General features: G+C 39.6%; 1 protein-coding gene and 1 long non-coding RNA gene across 4 annotated transcripts in view; one reads left to right on the top strand and one right to left on the bottom strand.

Annotated features, from left to right (window-relative positions):
* Nucleotides 1–10,688: 10,688 nt before the first annotated feature.
* LOC141757511 (myosin light chain 3) overlaps nucleotides 10,689–18,342 on the top strand; it is a 104,821-nt gene continuing 97,167 nt past the window's right edge. For 2 of the 3 annotated variants that reach the window (XR_012591658.1, XR_012591659.1), the window contains exon 1: nucleotides 10,689–11,290. The gene's annotated coding sequence lies outside the window, so the exon portion shown is untranslated. The remainder of the gene's footprint in view (nucleotides 11,291–18,342) is intronic. The other variant, XM_074618030.1, reaches the window with a different exon arrangement.
* On the bottom strand, nucleotides 14,168–16,112 carry LOC141757623 (uncharacterized). Its single transcript, XR_012591681.1, has 2 exons — nucleotides 15,711–16,112; nucleotides 14,168–14,299 (listed from the first exon to the last, which is right to left on the bottom strand). It is a non-coding gene; the product is annotated as an uncharacterized LOC141757623 (long non-coding RNA).

The following is an 18,342-nucleotide window of genomic DNA, read 5'->3' as shown; positions in this document are numbered from 1 at the left end:
TGTGCGTGTGTTTGTTTGTTTCTTACTTTTATTCCAACTACCAAACAAAAAGATCTCCTATAGTAGCTGGCGTGAATGACATATTTAAACAGGGTTACCACTTTATTTGGTTCATCTGTACAAAAACCAATGCAATCTATCTTGTACTGAGACAGAGGATATTGATATGTGATGACAGCACATGCCAACAGCTAGCTCTTAGGAGGCAGAAAGAAACCTCAAACACTCATTCTAGTCTTGTCTTTCTCTGTTGTTTTTGTGAACTCTTAAAGGGCCCATATTGTAAAAAATAAAAGTGAGATTTTCATGTCTTTTATATTATAAAGCAGGTTTAAGTGCTATATACTGTATATACTGTCTAACTATCAAAACGCTCAATATACGGAGAAACACACACAGACCGTATTCAGAAATTGTGCGTTTGAAACAAGTCGGTAGGATTTCTGTCCATTTGTGATGTCACAAATATACAACATATACATCATCACACGGTTTTAAACATAAACATTCTAAATGTGTCCCAGTTTATTTCCTGTTGCAGTGTATGTAAATAACATCAGCTGACAGGAAGTAAACATGGACCCAAACTGTTGCCTAGCAATACAATTCTGTTGCAATTCTGTTAAAATGCGCTAAAACGGAGCGTTTCAGACAGAGGGTGAATACAGACAGTTCAGGCAGACAGTATGAGGAAAATAAAGTTTTTTTTTTCAAAACATTACAGCATGTAAACATGTTCTAGTGGAAACATAAATACAAGTATGAACCTGAAAATGAGCATGATATGTGACCTTTAACATACGCTGTTTTTTAAAGGAACACTGTGTAACATTTCGGGGGATCTGTTGACAGAAATGGAATATAATCTGTTTTCATTAGTGTATAATCACCTGAAATTGAGAATCATTGAGTTCCCATTAGCTTTGAATGAGCCCTTCATATCTACATAGGGAGCGGCCCCTCCTTACGGCGTCCGCCATGTTGCTCCACCATGTTTCTACAGTAGCCCAGAACGGACAAACCAAATACTGGCTCTACAGAGAGCCTTTCACGTTTTTACTTTACCACCGTAGATCTCCGACACGCTTGTGAAACTGTGGTAACGTGAGCCACAGAGTGCTAGCTGCTGTCTGACTTCCGTTGCTCCTAAAGTAGTGTTATCATGGTAAGGGTTGCCTCTGAGCGAGGCGAACGGCGTTACCACAGTTTGGCACTCTGTGGCACACGTTACCGCAGTCTTGGAAAAGGAGGAATGAGTGCAGATTTGGTTGCAATATGCAACCACACCACTAGATGGCGCCAAATCCTACACATTGTACCTTTAAATAGAGTATTAATATTGATTTCCTTTTGAAATGATGATATGAAATTCTCCTTGTGTCTCACGTAGCATATGATGGCCCTTTTAGCATGTATAGCCCCGCATAAAAACTCACTGTTCTCCATTTGGGAATACAATAACGGTTGCTGAGGAAGAAAACGATAAATCTAGTTATGTTTCTCAGAAAATTTGGTATTCTCATTTCCAGACACAGACTCTGGAGCTACACCTGCAGCAAACTCTTGCAGTAGTCATGCAATTATAACCAGTGAGAAGGGAAATAAAAGGTGAAATGTTGAATGAATGAAAAGAAATGGTGGACAGGCGTAGGCAGCTGAAACGTGCAGAAAGAGGTGGAGGTGAGAAGACTGGCTTAGGATATCTGCATACTGAAAAAAAGCTCCAAATAATCCATATTTATTAACACAATGTCATATAGACTTCACACAAAGGTCACACTGAGCTTCAGCAGGCAGTAAGGCTTGATTGGGAAGAGCGCCGCACATACAGGACCCGTAAGCCAATCACCACGATGAGTTCAAGGTCATGTGCCGGCAAACCTTTAGGGGCCCGCCACTATATTAAATAAGGAGAAAGACGTTCCTGTCCTTCTGGGCTGTCACCGCATCTGATAAGATCCACTAATCAAATGCTGTAGATTATAGATGATTGAGGTGAGGTGAGGGGCGCGGTCATGGGCAGGGTTAAGGCCGGGGTGTGCTTGGAAAAAAAATCTCCTACGTTTGACCAAGGTAAAAGTGTTTACAGCCACCCAATGCAAGGGGGCAAAAATGTGCCATTATGTCTACTTTCTCACCTCCTCACACACCAGGGCCATCGCTGCATGAAGTGCTTGTTGGATTGTTGGTTTCTGACAGATACAAAAAAATTCAGAAAGGTGCGAGGGGAGGCAGGATTTTGATGTAGCTTCAGAAAAGCCTGTCTGAGAAATTCACCTCAGGGCATGAAAGACTCATGCCACGCCATGCTCTGCCGTGCCAGACCTATATTTTTTCTACATAAAATTATAGAAATTTGATCCGTCAATCAGTTAACATTTTTAATCTCGATTAATCGCAAGATTTTCCATAATTAATCGAGATTAATCGCAAATAAAACAAATTTTATATGTCCAAAATGTATCTTAAAGGTAGATTTGTTAAGTAGTTAATACTCTTATCAACATGGGAGTGGGCAAAATGCTTGCTTTATGTAAATGAATGTATATATTTATTATTGGAAATCAATTAACAACACAAAACAATGTTCAAAGCCCTTTGAAAATGGCCATGACAGTTTTTCCTCGCCAAAATTTAGCGCAATTTTGGAGCGTTCTTTAGCCTCCTTCGCTACAAGCTAGTATGACTCCGTTGGTACCAGTGGATTATATCCTGGATTCCAATGTTTTTTTCTAGTTTCATATGATACCAGTATCTTCTTTCTAACTTTAAAACTGGGCCCGCTACAATCTCCAAAAGATCAATTGCGTTAAAGCGTTAAAGGACCCATATCTTGCTCATTTTCAGGATCATACTTGTATTTTGTGTTTCTACTAGAACATGTTTACATGCTGTAATGTTAAAAAATTTCCTCATACTCTTGAGCTGAACATGCCTGTATTTACCCTCTGTCTGAAATGCTCTGTTTTAGCGCATTTTGACGGAATTGCAACAAAATTGCATTGCTAAGCAACAGCTTCGGTCCATGTGTACTTCCTGTTCGTTGATGACATTCACATACACTACAACCGGGAATAAACTGGGACACATTTAGAATGTTTACATTTAAATCTGTGTAAAGGGTCTAAATATTGTATATTTGTGACATCACAAATGGACAGAAATACTGACAGCTTGTTTTAAATGCAGAGTTTTTGAATACAAGCTGTGTGTATTTCCCTGTGAATTGAGCGTTTCAATACGTTCACAGTATTTATATAGGACTTAAGCCTGCTTTATAATAAAAAAACATGAAAATCTCACTTTTTTATAATATGGGACCTTTAAAGAAATTAGTGGGGTTAAGACAAATTTGCGTTAAGGCGTTATTATCGCGTTAACTTTGTCTTTTCTAATGCATATTTATTCCAGGGTAAAATTGATTTGCATATCATAATTCAGTTACTAAAATACAACTTGACATACAGAAAGAACAAAAAACATTGTGTGCTACAACATTCTGCGTGTTACCAGCTGTTATATGTTACACAGCTCCAGCATGCTGGTACCATATGTAGAGAGAAAAATGGCAGTGGAGTGCAAAAATGCATGTGCGTTATCATCTGTTCACAGTTGCACTACATTATTAAAACATGAACAGGGAAATTGCCATATGTGCATATATGTAGTATGCACAACATTGAACATAATTTGTTATTCAGAAATAAATTGTTTTATGTAAGAAGACAAAGCAAGTGTAGTGGAAGTTTAACAAAAAATAATTAAATGAATGCATTAAAAAAGGGGGACATTTGGTTACTTTTATAGTAAAATTCTCTGCAATTAATTTATTTGTCTTTCTTGTTTGTTTGTTCATTTACACATATAAAAAATGAAGAAGATGCAATATATAATTTGCAAGGGGATGCAAAGGGAAAATTGCCTAAAAACCCTCCAGGGGCTTGAAAAGTGGCATTCTTCAGGCAGCATATTATAGAAATAATTACCGTAATGCAAAATACAAGATTTGTATCTATCTATGAACAATTAGACATAGTAAAACATAGTAAAGAAACTGATTTGCAAAGTACTTGACAACAATGCATCCCACAAACACCCATCGGTTATGAATCATAGAGATTTCATAAGACAAGAAAGATGAACGAAAAAATTGAAAAAAATAAGCACAAATAATAAAAAACGAGAATCAAGCGATAATCATAGACTTGTATGACAAAGGAGAATATTAGTTGCTTTCTTGGTGATTATTCTTTGCAAGCTACAGAATGCAAACACGCATTTTACTCTTGTTACTTTAATGTTTATAAAGTAAATAGGCAGCAAGGAGTACACAAAGTACCAATAACACATCTTTAAAGACAATTACAGTAGCTATCTACAGTAAGCATCCCTCCTTTCCTCTTGTGATATCATTATAATTTCCATTAGGGTATGTAACCCAGGGAAATGCCCTTGGAATACACTGGTTGTAATGTGCTTTAATTAAAATGTGGTTAATTTATAAGGTGAATCACAGGACATGCTTTTGTGCTGCTGTAATAAGGTAACTATGTTTTGCATATGCTTTAACCACAAGATGGCATTGTGAAGACAGATGAGTTGTCACGCTCTCCTCCCGTGACCTACAGGGGTTAAATATAACATAACGTTGTAATTGGATGTTTGTCACTTTGGACTAGGTCGATGTCATTCAGGGTCGTGGACCCTGAGGACCAAAATATCTTGACTAGATTAATAATGTCTCGGAGCAAAATTTTGTACTAAAAGTCATTCCATCATTTAAAACTTTCTAGAATATATTTTAAAACAAAAACTGCCACATTATAAATGATTGCACCTTATCAGTGAGATTCCATATCAGTAGAAATATTTCCAGTAGCATTTTTAGTATGCACGGAAGATAGGAAACTCACACTCAGCCCAAATCATTAACGCAAAACACCACAGGCAACAGTGAGTCAGAGGATAAATCTGTTCTGAGAGAAGAATACACACACATTGAATAACTGCAAAAGTTAGCTTCACTTGGACACACTTTCAGTTTCTAGGCAATGGCATTTAGAAACACATGGATATATTTTATATGCTCTGATGCCTGGATTTGGAGTTACTAGTTGCTGTTATCTTTGTCAGTTTCTGAAGCTATGGGTGCAGATGAGGTGGGACAAGTAAACGTATAGGCTGAGAAACCTGTCAATCAAACAAACATGTCCCAAAATGTCTTTAAAACTAAAAAATATTTTTTGGTTAGCTTTATTTATCATCATGAAATCCATCTGTAAGCAAAAGTGAGGGGTAATAATAACGTCACACGTGAGACTCAAGAGAGCTCTCTCATTTTTGCTGTGTTTTGAATATGAAAAGTTAAATTCCCTCTTGGACTTGAAGGTCCAGTGTGTAGGATCTGGCAGTATCTAGCGGTGAGGTGAAGAGATTGCAACCAACTGAAGCTTCTCCCCGTGTGCCAAGCGTGTTGGAGAACTACGGTGGCTGACACAAAAATGCAAATGGCCCTCTCCAGAGCCAGTTGTTGTAAGAGTAGCGTTGGTCATTTGGAGCAGAGCCAGTGCTTAGAGTGTGAGTACTTGGGGAGTGAGTGGTGAAGCAAGAGAGAGAGAGAGCGGCGGTGACGGGAGCGATTAACCTTATCGACTCCGGCCCAAGCAGGAAAAGTTAACAGTGTTAGGTTTGTCCGTTTTGGGCTACTGTTGAAACATGGCGGTGCAACATGGCGATGCAACATGGCGGTACAACATGGCGGTGCAACATGGAGAGGATCCGCTCCCTAAGTAGATATAAATGGCTCATTCTAAGCTAACGAAAACACAGTGATTGTTATTATCAGCTTATTATACACTAGAGAAAACACAATTATTAATAGTATATTCCATTTCTGCCAATAGATCCCCCTCACTGTTACACACACTGTTCCTTTAAAAGGAAATTCCAGTCTATTTCACACTGATGAATTTAGCCATTGTGACTAACCCTGAATCTCTACAACGGAGGTAGCAAGTGCAAAGTCAGCATGACGGACAGAGTCATAACGGCCACCTTTATAGGAAATACGAAATATACCGGAATTATAATTTTTAATACCTTGTTAATGGATCAATAACTCTCCAAATCACCCCCAAGCAAACATTAAAATAAGTGAAATCAACTATTCAAAGCCTAACTTCTTGTTGCAAACATGTGTTGACTGCAGCTGAAGGCACCTCTGCCTTGGCATCGCTCAGGTTCTTAATGTTAATTTTTTACAAACTGTTTACAAATGTTTAGCTACAGTATGTGCTAAATACAGAAGTATTATATTATCACATTACTTGGGACCCACTTCGACAAATCAGTCTAAGCATCAGCAGCAGGTAGGCCTGTAAAGTAGCTCTTCTCTGAGCTTAGAATTATGAAGTAATCTTCATAACTTCCCCCCCCTAAGGAGCAAATCAGACTAAAACTGTGTGCAGCCAATTGTTGCAAAGTGAGATGGTGCCCCCTGCTCTTTAGTCATTTTGTCTTGTAATTGTTTCCTGTAATTGTTGTGTTTTTTGTCAGAAACACTGGTGATGACACAATGAACCTGAAAATCCCTGACGATATGGATGTCTTGCGCAGCTGCAGAAGCAACGTGTTGCACATAAACATGCCAAAGCAGACCACCGAGAGGATTACTACCCCTCTATGGCAGGCATGCTTTGATTTATAGCATGAGGGCACCTGCGTGGTTTTAAAAGCAAAGCATTGAAGTTAATATTCGCAATATAAAAACAAATTTGTTTACAAAGGTCTTACATAATTTTTTCTTGTCCTTTCATATGATTTAATAAATACCGTATCGCCATAAATAACTGTCAAATGTTTACATCAGTGTATTCTTTATACACTCTGGTGCGAATCAATCAGTTGTCAGGAAAGAAAACAAAACATCTCTCACCTTGCTATTAAAAAGCTAACATTAACGTTTAACCCTAAGTAGCAGCGGATTCCAAAAAAAAGCGTTACGTGTTAAGTCTGTTTACAGCCTTTCCTCCAAAAGCTTCTTCTCCTCTCTCATAGCCAGGCTACAGCAGAGAGGGGTTTCTCTATCAACAAAGATCTGTAATATCCAGGAGGACACCATCATTGCACCAAGTATTGTGTGTGATTAAGTCTCGACCAGATACCGACCAGATACCGAAACCATCTCAAGAATGAGATGAAAGAAAGAAGGAATCTGAGGCACAGGGTCAGAAAAGAAGGGCCACAGATGAGCACCTGGAGCTGCTGTACTTACAAAGAGGAGCAACTTAAAAAGAGAACGCTAGGGATTGGAATAGAGAACCGGTTCCCAGTTGTCTGATTCCTCAGCATGTCATGCGTCCGTAACTATCGATTCCTCTTATTGATGATTTCCGACAGTTACACACACACAATGAAGCAACAGCATACGCCTAGGTATCATGTTTCAGTTAGTTTGGGACCGGACCCATGGGGGGAAAAAAAGCGCTCAAAAGCATGGCACTACTACTACTGAACCTGAGGGGACATACCTTATTTCCCCCCCTGGTAATGTGCCACTGTGAACAACAAATCTGTGTTGAAATCAACATGAGGAGGGTTAGTAACGTTACAGGTTAGCAGCCGGTGGGCAGCACAGTCCTGCTTGGCTAATGTTAACGGAGGTTCCATTGAGTTACATTATGATGCGTTGAAGGTATATTTAGTAAAAATGAATATTGGGCGAAGGTAATGTTATCATGATGTGTTCATATACAACCTCGTAAAATTACGTTTTTGCCGAGAAACTTGAGTAAATTAAGTTGTTTGAAGGAGATGTTTTCACAGCAAATAAAAAATAGATATTAAGGAGGTAATTATGACCAGTTTAACTTCCTAACACTAGCTCTAAGCAGCTTCTAATACATCATTAAAACTACCGATGCCAAGACTTTTTTAATCAAAGCAAATATTTAAATACAATCATTTATTTCCTAATCATTTCAATTGTGTTTTTATGCAAATACCCACCATAGATGACAAGAACAAAGTACAGTACAGTACTGTGTACAGTAACCTCCAAACCCCAATAAATAGGGCTCTCCCAGAAGCTGCGGTATAATGCAAACGCTGTAATTTACCATGCATATAATGTGTTTTGTGTAAAATATATCAAACATTGAGTGACATCAGAGCTAAAATGTTATTCCTTGATTTAGAGCAGAGATTTCAAAAGTGGCAGATAAAATGAAAATACTTCCCTGCCACAGTGACATGCAGTGAAATAAGTTAATTTCAGACCGCGGTCTAAAAGGTCTGTTCAGAGACGAGGACAAGTTGGTGGATGGATGAGGCTGAGGGCAAGCAAGTCAGCAGCAAGATGGCAGAGCTCATTACTAAGTCCAGTGCTTTCAGAAGAAGCCACAAGGAGACGTCGGCTGAGCGCGAGAACCTGGATGAACAGATTGCGGCCGAGGGAGCAGAGCTCCGAGGACCGCAGGCACTCGTGTCTAGTGACACTCACTGACGCATGCTCTCTCTGCACAGCAAGAGTGGATTGCTGCACTTTCTGATCCTAATCTACTGCATGCTGTGCCTGTTATTTTCTTTATTTTTTTTTACCTGATTAGCTTCAGTTCAAATAGGGGCTCTTGTGGCCAAAAGGAGCTTTGTGAGGCCATGGAGAGAGGAGTGGTGGCTCTTAATGTGACAAATACGGATATTTTTTTATTTTGTTATAGACACACACCTCACAAAACCATTGTGTATTAATGGTCCCATATTGTGAAAAAAGAGATTTTCATGTCTATTATATTATAAAGCAGGTTTAAGTGATATATAAATACTGTGAAAGTATCAAAACACTCAATTCATGGAGAAATACACACAGCCTTCTGTCCATTTGTGATGTCACAAATCTACAATATTTAGACCATTTCACAGTTTTAAACGTAAACATACTAAATGTGTCCCAGTTTATTTCCCGTTGCAGTGGATGTGAATGATACCAGCTGACAGGATGTAAACATGGACCTAAGCCGTTTCCTAGCAACGCAATTTCGTCGCCATTCCGTTGAAATGCGCTAAAACGGAGCTTTTCAGACAGAGCATGAATACAGATGTATTCAGACAGACGGTATGAGAAAAAATAATGTGTTTTTTGAACTTTAAAGTATGTAAACATGTTCTAGTAGAAACCCAAAATACAAGCATGAACCTGAAAATGAGCATGATATGTCCCCTTTAAAAATGAATGTGAGTATTATAATAAAATGTTTCATTAAATTCAAGGACTTACTTTGTAAATAATATTTTTTCTAGGGCTTAAAATCCATACAGATTTTTCTATTATATCCCTCATACTTTTGCCAGTATGGCCGTGACGTTGGATTTAAATTTCACTCTAAGTGGTATAAACAATGTCTTAAAAAGAACCCTGGGGTACCCTGTATAGACAGTAGAGCAGAAAAGTGAAAACCGTTTTACTGTGAGCTAATTTCAATTCTACCTCTGACTACTTCTGTCAGTAGTTCTCTCATGCATCTCACTGGTACACCACCTGCAGTTTGTTCCTGCCATTTCCCCTTCCGCTCTCTTCTTCCTCGCCTGGAAATATTGTGACAAATGTCTGCATCGCGTTGCCAGGAGCTAATTGCATCATGTCGTCACAGGCATGAATCCACCTAAATTGTGATTTAAAAAAACAAAACAAAACAAATGTTCTTTCAATTTGCCACCGTGAGCCCTGCTACTGTGTCGGTTTGAAAAAGAAATTAAGCAACAATCATTAAGGCTGCAGTTGGTAAGTTGGAGCAAATATGATATAAAAAAAGTTATTTTTATAAAACGGTCACTATGTCCTGACAGTAGTACATGAGACAGGTAATCTGAATAAAAATCATGTGCTTCTGTTTCCTCCGGTGCTCCTAACGGCATCTGCAAGATTTCACAGACCAGAGGAAAACAACCAATCAGAGCTGAGCTGGAGCCTTGCCGTCTCTGAGCAGCTGTTAATCACTCCGATGAAACGGTCAAACTAGGCAGCGCTGATTGAATATGAATCTATATTCTGTTACTGTAACGCCTATTTGTCACCTTAAATGTTTCCAAAAATATTGTAGTGTACTGTTTAGCTGTAAAATGAGAAAGTTTGTGACTCGGCCACCATGTTCAGATCAGTGGAGGAAATACCAAGCACCGCCCACCAGTGCGGGGATCCCACCTCAGCCGTGCGCCAGCCCTCCCTTGAATTGCACTACGGGGTTTTGCTTTCACCCTCTGACTCGCGCGTGCGTTAGACTCCTTGGTTCGTGTTTCAAGACGGGTCGGATGGGTTGCAGACATCGCCACAGACCCCTGGCGCCTTTTGCGTGGGCCGAGCCCTGCCCTGGGGGGACATTTTGGCCACGGCCCCGGGAAGCACCTTTGCCCCGAGCCTTTCCAAACTGACCTAGAGCCGGTAGCGGAGCACCGCCTCATATGCGGTGCTCCCCAGCCTGCCGTGTGTCGCTCACACCCTCCAGCTGGCTGTTAACGAGGGTGTTTTGGCACAGAGAAGTACTCGTATCGGTACTCGTATCGGTACTTGGTATCAGCGAGTTCCCAAATGTAAGTACTTGTACTTGTACTCGGTCTGAAAAAAGTGGTATCGGTTCATCCCTATTTAATTCATCTTTGATCAGCCACAGCCTAGTTTGACCGTTTGAGTTTGCGAGTGATTGACAGCTGCCTCCATTGAATGAACAGCCAATAGGAACGTCCTCTCTCTGAAATGACCTGTGATTGGTCAAAGTCTCCCGTCACAGGCTAGATGTTTTAAAGCCTGAAAACAGAGCCATGAGGAGGAGAAGAAGTCTAGTTTTCTCTCAGAACACTTGAATTACAATATGCTGAAAGGTTATCATGGATTTTTTGCCCAATGATGACAAAAATATTCTGCCTACTGCAGGTTTAACAGTTAAAGCTTTTAAATTGTAAAGGCTCAACTTATTAATCTACTGTCTCTACTGTTTCCACCTCATGGCCTAGTTGTGAGGAGGAAAGTGCAGGTCTCATGTACAGAGCCCATGGTGTTACGCCCCGCTGGTGATTTGAAGCTGTTGTAGGTAGTCAGTTAGAGACAAACTCTACTCTGTCTCTGCCATCCTCTCCAGCTTCTTTGAAACATCAATGAAAAACTTGTCAACTTCTTTGTGCCTGGGGGCCCAGCCGACCTCCTCCACCCTTCTGCACCAAAGAAATAGTCCTTTAAATTCTTCCACAGTGCTGGTTAGCAGAGGAAACTCCCTTTGGGAAGTTGAAATCAAGAATCAAGGTGAGTTCTTCTCAATCAGAGTGACTTCCACTTCACCTTTTCGCTATGTGTCACAGTCACTCGCTGCGCTCTGCACAATCCGCGAGACAAAAAGCCTCTCAACCCTGACCTGAAAGGAAATAGCAGACACCTCAAAAAAGATTGCAGCATGCAGGAAGTACATCTTTATAGAATTCATGACCATAATCTTTCCACCACACAAAGTATAAACACGAGTACATTACACAAATCCTACGTCAAACTATGACAAATACGTGACGCACATCTAGAAAAATGAACTTCTTGGCAGACCTTAATTGGTTATAGAGGCTTTTCACAGAGCACCTGGAATGTCTGCTTCTTTTCTTCAGAGGGAGGAAGGAAGATCAGTTGCTATGTGAATAACAGTGGTTGCTATGTATTCATGTATAGTAAATATGGATGAATTATAAAATAAATGTGTCTCAATAATATGCTTATTGAATGTTCCGCTTTACCCCTGCGAAGAAAGTGGGTTTGGTTACCAATGGTTACCAACAGCCTGTTTCATACAAGGCCTTTATAGGTTGAGATGTTGTTTACCCTGAAGAACAAGATGCACTTAGGCTGCAGTGTCTGGTAAACATGCAGTTTCAGTAGTGGTACATGTGATGCTGTATACTGCCTCTAAGGTCATTCTCACAACAGTCATTTGGTATGTGTGGGATACATGTAGCCTTCTTCTCAAAGACTGTATATATAGAAGTAGACGTAATCACCGCGATGTCACCCATTGGTTTGCGGACTGCCGATTTGAAGCCTCGAGTTTGGCATTTTGGCTGTCACCATCTTGTTTTTTTGCAACCAGAAACGAGAGGGTGGAGCTAAGTACAACTGAATGCTGAATAAGACGTTTTTAGGCAACTAAAATGTTACAATTAACTTTCATGAACTGAAAACACACCGTGAAAGGGATAAAGTTCAAAGACGGAAAAAACAGACAACGCCATGGTAGCGACCTGTCAATCCCAAGGTAGCCGGCGCCCTAGGTGACCACCTACGTGGCCTAATAAATCAAGTGAGAAGTAGGGTCATTTTCTTATAGGCCCAATTCCAAACCGCCCCCTCCACCCTTTCCCTACCCACTTCCACTCCGTTCGCGCGGAGGGTCCGCCATATTAAAGGCCATTCCAAACCAATTAACGGGGAGTGGAAGTGGGTTTTGAAACCCTCCAACAGCGAGCCTGCATCGATGCCGACTTAACCAGCTGCTCTTACTGACGACGTGCAACGCCGTTTAGTGTTCGTCATGGAGCACGCTCCAATGTAAGTTCCATGCGACAAACATTTACTTGTAAACTGCTCCAACTGATAGACATGTAATTTATTCTACTTTATTGTCATACAGACGTCAACAACATAAAGTACGTATATTGTATTTAGGATCAAATATACCCTTGTCTAGTCTAGAAAACGGTAGACATGTTCATTGGATTGTTTATATATATATATATATATATACACACACACACACACACACACACAACATATATTTATGATTTTTTACCCCTATCAGGAGCTATAACCCAATAATTTATTATATCTTCAACCATGCAATACTGACTTAACAGTGCAATAATTTAGTTCACTAATTCAGCTGTGCAATAATCTCGTTTACAGTGGCATTAACACTGCATGTATTTATACAGAACATTTAAAGTAATATTCTTCCATCCACTGCTTTTTCCAAAAAACAAAAGAAAGACAAGGATGATAACAGAATATCTTGAGTCCAATGATCGCTTTTATTTGTTTATCGATAAACGATCTCACACAATGCTTTGTAACACACCACTTAAAAAAATCAGACAACTGGGTCATCAGATGCAATCATTTTGTTAGTGTTCATGTAAAGATTTACAATGACATTGTGCAAGAAAGAAAATGTGTAATGCCTGCATGCTCTCTTTATATTGTTGCTTTTAAAAATCGTTGCACATCCCAATTCATATCTTTTTTATGTAATATGGCATATAGATTTGGACTTGATATTAAAGGCTGCTGTCACGCTCGTTCTGCCAAACCATTTCTTGCAGGCATATTATTAAAAAATATTTACTGTAGGTGCTTGGCCCTGGTGTTTATTTGTTGAAATAAATCCCAGAGTGCTCTAAATGCCGTCAATGCTGCTGAGCTGAGGAGGTATATCACCACACTAACTACGTGGGCCACAAAGGCTATAGTCGCCGATGAGGGGATGTAGGGTGTGTGCGCTGTTATGTGTCCTTAAAGCTGTGTGTGGTGGAGGGCGGCGTTTGTGTGTTTTGCAGCGGGGCCACAGCATGGCCGTATTCTGTTAACGGCAGTGACTGTTACTGCTGGAGTCCGCAGCAGAATGCTAAAATTAACCGGAACTGTTGAAGGTGCCAGGAGAGCCAGAGGAGCCAAACTCACTGATTTTATAGTTTTCTCTAGAGATACTAAAGTTTTTATCCCCGGGGATCATAAAGTGGGCTCATTGAGCCGTGCCTCCCAAAACAAACACTGTGGAGTTCCTTCAGCCCGTATTCAGCTTATTCATTTCCAATTACTCTCTACCGCAAATTTATAATACTTTATTTCATATGCTTTATTTCATCCCTATATTCTAACTTGCAAGGTTTTATAGGGTTGGGACGATACACCTCTCTCCCGATTCAATACTATTGCGATACTCGGATGCCGATTCGATATGTATTGCGATTTTTAAGTGTTGCGTTTCTACAAGAATTGTGATTCAATATTACAATTTATTGCGATTTTTGTTAAAGGCCCCATATTATGCTAATTGTCAGGTTCATACTTGTATTTTGTGTTTCTACTAGAACATGTTTACATGCTGTAATGTTAAAAAAAACACTTTATTTTCCTCGTATACTGTATACCTGTATTTATCCTCTGTCTGAAACGCTCTGTTTTAGCACATTTCAACGGAATGGCAACGGAATTGCATTGCTAGGCAACAGCTTGGGTCCATGTTTACTTCCTGTCAGCTGATGTCATTCACATACACTGCAACAGGAAATAAACTTGGACACATTTAGAATGTTTACGTTTAAAAAGGTGAAATTGTTGTCTAAATATTGTAGATTTGTGACATCACAAATGTACAGAAATCCTAAAGGCTTGTTTCAAACGCACAGTTTCTGAATATGGGCTGTGTGTATTTCCCTGTGGATTGAGCGTTTTGATACTTTCACAGTATTTATATATCACTTAAACGTGCTTTATAATATAAAAGACATGAATATCTCACTTTTTACAATATGGGATCTTTAACGTTTTTAACACTAGATCATGGGAAAAACTTAAAATCATACACTTCTAGGGACTTTTACTTTTGAAAATATCCAAATTAATACAGTGGAAAAAAAAATATATATATATATTTCCAACAATCCAAAAATCAAAGAATAAAGACATGTCCCTCACAATTTAGTGGTATTTTCTTTTTAATTTATAAGGAACATGTAGTGTTTTATACTTCTGTTGAATATAATCCATCCATCCATCCATCTGCAACCGCTTATCCCGTTAGGGGTCGCGGGGGGGCTGGAGCCGATCCCAGCCGACATTGGGCGAAGGCAGGGTACACCCTGGACAGGTCGCCAGTCCATCGCAGTGAATATAATCCAATCAATCTTATTTCCATATATGTGTTTTGAATATACAGTTCCCTTTTTTAAAACCTTATTTTGAAAACCAGATGTAGTCTCTCGTGTATACTTCTGCTAACTTCACCAAGTCCGTCGATAGCTCTTACCGTCAGCTCCGTTCTCTTCCAAAAATATCGCGATACATAGGTGAATCCATTTTTTTCCCATCCCTTCTATTTTATGTCTTAGATTCTCATTTAGATTTTCTTTTTATACACATTTAATTAGAATTGTTGGCGACTGCTTCTGTGATTAACTTAACAAACTGCAGTATTTCACACAGAAGGTGATGGATTCCACACCTTGCCAAAGATTGGAACAGCTCTCTCCTGTAGGGACACACCTGTTCACGTTCTCCTGATTTTCTCTGAAGAATTTCTTTAAATTACGTGCTGCCTTCCAGTCAGTGTGAGACCGAGACAGAGCACAGCCTATACTTTCCTGCTGTCCTCGCTGTCAATCTTAATGGTTATTGCTACAAATTTGACACCCCGAAGGCCGCAGCCAGGTTTCCTACACACAAAGATTTCCCCACAGGAAGGCTGCCAAATAAACCTCATCAGGTATCATCAGAGGCATATAAAAACATCTCACAGAAAAACATGGCACTTTTATCACATGTATTTTGGGCTTTATATATGGAGGAGAGGAAACTCTGCGGGGGGACTATTAATGTCTTTTTCATGTTTCAAATGCATTGTATCATGGCAGAGTGGAGACAAAGGGTAAAAGAATGGAAAGCCTTTGGAAAACAGAGTGTGACCTACCTGTAAGTGCAGTATCTAGGTAGTTCAGGATGCATTGCAATACCTCAACACTAGTTGATGCGTGATCCGAGGAAAACAAAAAATGTATGAACACACATCTGTTTTTTATACAGCTACTAGAAAAAGTTTTTTCTCTCTTGTGGCAAGTTGTAACCAGTGGGCAACCTCCGGGTCTGAGAAGCCTTAAAGGTCCCATATTGTAAAAAGTGAGATTTTCAGGTCTTTTTCATTATAAAGCAGGTTTAAGTGCTATATAAATACTGTTAAACTATCAAAACGCTCAATATACGGAGAAACACACACAGCCCTTATTCAGAAACTGCGCGTTTGAAACAAGCTGTTTGGATTTCTGTCCATTTATGATGTCACAAATATAAAATATATAGACCATTACACGGTTTTAAACGTAAACATTCTTAAAATATGTCTCAGTTTATTTCCGGTTGCAGAGTATGTGAATGACATCAGCTGACAGGAAGTAAACATTGACCCAAACTGTTGCCTAGCAATGCAATTCTGTTGCAATTCCATTGAAATGCACTAAAACGGAGCGTTTCAGACAGAGAGTAAATATAAGTATAATCAGGCAGACAGTACGAGGAAAATAAAGTGTTTTTTGAACATTACAGCATGTAAACATGTTCTATTAGAAACCCAAAATACAAGTATGAACCTGAAAATGAGCACAATATGGGACCTTTAAACTTGCATTGTTTCTAATAGCCAGCAGGGGGCGACTCCTCTGGTTGCAAAAAGAAGTCTGATTGTACAGAAGTCTATGAGAAAATGAGCCTACTTTCCCTCAGTTAACATTGTAAACATGAGTTTATGGTCTCAATCACTAGTTTCAAGTCTTCTTCAATACAGCATGATGTTCATTTAGTAAATTATAGAGTCAAATAGACCATAAAGCAGGGTATGCTTTAGGGTGGGGCTACCTTGTGATTGACAGGTCGCTACCACATCATTTTCACAGTGTGTTTTCAGTTTATGGAAGTTCATTTCAACATTTTGGTCGCCTACAAATATTTGTATTCAGCGTTCGGTTAGCTCCACCCTCTCGTGTCAACTTCTGGTTGCAAAAACAACCAAGATGGCTATGACCAAAAATGCCAAACTCGAGGCTTCAAATCGGGCAATCCGCAAACCGACAGGTGACGTCACGATGACTATACGTCTTCTCATAGCCGGTCTATCCTTTACGTTTGCAGGCCTTCGGGCTTGAACCCTGGTAAGCACCGGGCATTAAAGTGGAGGTGGGAGAGCGGGGGCGACAACACGACAACAACACAAGCTGTTAAAACTTTCCTCAAACTTGCGGCCATTATTTACTGATATTGTACTTGACTTCGCTATTATTGTCTAATGAGTGATGTGGACAAAGATCAGACTTCAAGGATTTTCCTTTTTATTGAAACAGCTACAAAATGTGCAATAATCAAATCTAATAAATTACAACAGTAGCCCAAAAACACAAATTTGCTCATATGTAGGCCTATAAACAAATTAATAAATAAATATACTGTGGCCTATATGCCCACGTATAAGATAAAAGCCCTGGCTTTGTTGAGACTCTCTTATCTCCTGCGCTGCGTTTCAGTTGCCCAGGACAGCGCTGCACCATCACGCCACCCTCTACACATGACAAACAGCTATCCATCTGAGAATAACTCATAATAATTAATGTTGATGCATAATGAGGGATCAAATGGACTGAATAAACATTAGCGAGGGTTGCACCAATTGTACGTTCACAAAAATAATTGTTGATCACATGATTTAAGCACATAATGATACCTATTTGATTACCTCTGATACTTAGCTCTTTTCTCCCTACATAATCATAACACACATCCACGGCTAGTTATTAGGTAGTATCCAGTCATGCTACCTCCGGAGGGGTGTAATATCCCAGCAGGCCTCTGCATTTCTCATCATCCTCTCTGTCTTTATTTATGCACTCATTACATTTTGATGCAGCGGCCCCAGCTGTTACTCGTGCATACCATTTAGTTCAATAAAAATCTCACACTTTGTGCTGTTAATATAGCGTAAGCACCTGCCAAAACTGAAAGGCCCTGTCAGCAGCATGCACATTCGCTTGTCTGATTTGTTTTGTTTTGCCTTTCCACTAGCCTATATCTGACTTGCATATCTTCCCATGTACTAAATACGGTTTGTACATGTGCAAATGTTGTGTTGGGGTGTGAAAGAAAAGAGTGATTCCATCCAGAAGCATCCAGAAGGTATTTGTCCAACCTGTGCCGCATCCGGTCTCCTTTTAGATATATAAAGCGGATCCAATAGTACCAACCGAAACCTGGAAAGCGTCAGCACACTCATCTCCAGGGAGATAACTTCAAGTTTAACTTTTCAGGGTTTTCAGTGCTACGATGGCGGTTCACTTCTTACTGGGGTAGATCGCCGTGGTAAATTATTCTGAACACCTAACCTGCTCCAGAGCATATATTATATACGCCACAACATTATCAAAGGGCATAATGAAGCGTAATCCATTCATCCATTCTATTCTGAAAACTTTTTATAATATTACTGTCCCATCTAGACGACTATATCTGACTTGAGTAGGCCTATCCATTAAATTAATAAGCCTCTTAATTTACACATTCAC

This window comes from Sebastes fasciatus, chromosome 19 (genome assembly GCF_043250625.1).
Source record: "Sebastes fasciatus isolate fSebFas1 chromosome 19, fSebFas1.pri, whole genome shotgun sequence".
Taxonomy (NCBI): domain Eukaryota; kingdom Metazoa; phylum Chordata; class Actinopteri; order Perciformes; family Sebastidae; genus Sebastes; species Sebastes fasciatus.
The sequence above is the reverse complement of the archived record's forward strand: the minus strand, read 5'-3'. Positions and strand labels throughout refer to the sequence as shown.